We start from the raw sequence: 2,626 nt of genomic DNA on the forward strand, positions 1-2,626 counted from the left end.
AGCCATGTGTTTTTTTTGACTTGGCCACCAGCACACCTCATACAGCTAGTCAGTCTCTCACTGACTTTTTAAGCCAGTATATTTAACTTTTTTTAATTCAGCTGTTGGTGAAATTTAACAAAATCATGGAACGGCTGAGGTGCCCCTGAGGAGAAGTTTGGGAACTGAAGCGGTGTTCATCTAGCCATCCAACTAGATATCAGTAACTTTTTAGAAAATAGAAGAAATTACTCTATATATATATTATATATATATAAAATAAAATTAAATAAAAAAAAAAGAGGCAAACAAGAGGTGCCCCCATGTGTGTAGTCCTGTAGGGTGTGATGTTGTCATTTGCATGTTTGACTGGAGGATTCTGGGTATTGATTTTTTTTTCTTTTTTTTTACCCCCCCCCCTCAGAGCACGGAGTACTACCTGTATGAGATTCCTCTGTTTATCGTCATGGGAGCCTTCGGTGAGAGAGAGAGAGAGAGAGGGAGCGTCTTATTGTGGAAACCCAAACCTTGCTCTTTTACATCTTAACGGACTGGTTCTGTTTCTGGTTTTCTCATGCCGGGCCCATGTCTCTTTCCCCCCTGCAGGTGGATTGCTGGGAGCACTGTTCAACGTCCTGAACTACTGGCTCACCATCCTCAGGATCAGGTGTGCCTGTGTGCGTGTGCCTGTGTGCGTGTGTGTGCCTGTGTGTGTGTGTGTGTGTGCGTACTTCTGTGCGCATGTGTGCCTGTGTGTGTGTGTGTGTGTGCGTACCTCTGCCTGTGTGTGTGCACGTAAGTGAGGCCTGTTTGGTTTTTACTGTGTCACGCCTGTCTGAAACTTAGGCATCTTAACACTTGAAATTAAATAATTAAATAAATATATCCCGAGACTGTGGGGCTGACCTTGAAACTGCCCCACACTGGTTTGATGCAAATGAAAGTTGTCCCACAACAAAATCATTAGCTGAGCCACCATGCCCCCCCCCCCCCCCCCCCCCCCCCCCCCCCATCCCCAGGTATATCCACCGGCCCTGCCTGCAGGTGATCGAGGCCATACTGGTTGCTGCCGTGACGGCCACTGTGTTCTTCACTATGATCTACTTCTCCAACGACTGCCAGCCCCTGGGGGAGGATCAGCTGGAGGAATACCCCTTGCAGGTAAGGCAGCTGGAGGTGGGCTCTCTGTGATTTCATTGGCTGAACAGCTGAGAGGGTGTGTATCCTGTCCTCAGGCCTGAACCTCCACTTATCCCTCTCACAGCTGTTCTGTGCTGATGGCGAGTACAATTCCATGGCCACGATCGTCTTCAACACCCCGGAGAGGAGTGTCCGCAGCCTGTTCCACAGCCCCGCAGGTCCGTGGAGTTTCCAGCACGTGTTTCAGGGCAGGATGGGTCGTGACCTGAAGCCGGATTGGTCGCCCCTGTTGTGCCCTTCTTCTGGAAGAGATTATAATTACAGTCCGTTGTCCATCTTTAGAATGAACACCTGTGTTTGATATTGGTGACAGGCTGGCTAGGTCCGGGGCAGCTGTTTGAACAGTCAGACTCGTCTGCCACCTCTGTCGTGTCGTAGGTTTGTTTACGGGCCGCTTCTGGCTGATTGTTTTCCCAGACAGACAGCTAAACCCATACACACAATCCTCCTCAATTATTCAAGGCTTCCCTCATTTGGGATGGGGGGACTGTCACCCTGCCTGGGGAGAACAGGAGCGCTTCTCAAGTGCCCTGACGAATGCCACCGTAGGCAAGTTCGAACGGCACTAAACTGTGTTCATCCATGCCCTCTAGTGGATGAAAGACATACCAAAGTAACATGGCTTGGTCTTGATCGGCTCCAAATTGCACTTTACACCAGGTAGAAAAATGGAAATGATCATATGAAAAATGCCATTCATCATGAAATAATTTCTGTACACCTGTATCCTCATTACAAGGGTGAATCAAGTAAAACTAGCTGGTTTCGCTAGATTAGCGTTCTTGGGGATCAACTACATGATCAACATTTTAGCAAAAACGTGGGAAACACTGACTTAGGTGATGAATTCCACCACCACCACCCCCCCCCCCCCGGCAGGTTCCTACAATCCCGTGACCCTGGGAATCTTCACCATCACCTACTTCTTCCTGGCCTGCTGGACATACGGCCTGACTGTGTCCGCCGGGGTCTTCATCCCCTCGCTGCTCATCGGCGCCGCCTGGGGGCGGCTCTTTGGCATTTTGCTGGCCTCCATTACGCCGCACAATTCCATACAGGTACATCAGGACGGGTCGCCGTTCCTGGGGAAGCGCCGTATAGCCGGTGAGGCGGCGTGGTCCGCTGGCGGAGGAGGGGCCGTCACGATAGCAGAACTCTTCCCTCAGCAGAGAGAAACCTCACAGTGGCGACGTTTTCCACTGACCTTGATTTTTTTGCACATTTTGAAGAAGCAAAACTGAAAATCCGTTAATGGGTACGATTATATTTCAGGAGGACAAGCCCTCAAACGCTTTCAGTTTGATTGAAGTGGTTTTTGTGGCGATTCGCAAAACTGAAATGGAAGCCGATTTTGCGAACTTGTTGCTGTGTAGGACACGATGACTTGGTTCTAGAGCTCGTATCTCATGAAAAGCTCAATCCATGTTGAGGCACGGAATCATAAATT

The sequence above is a fragment of the Brienomyrus brachyistius genome, unplaced genomic scaffold (genome assembly GCF_023856365.1).
Source record: "Brienomyrus brachyistius isolate T26 unplaced genomic scaffold, BBRACH_0.4 scaffold303, whole genome shotgun sequence".
Lineage (NCBI taxonomy): Eukaryota > Metazoa > Chordata > Actinopteri > Osteoglossiformes > Mormyridae > Brienomyrus > Brienomyrus brachyistius.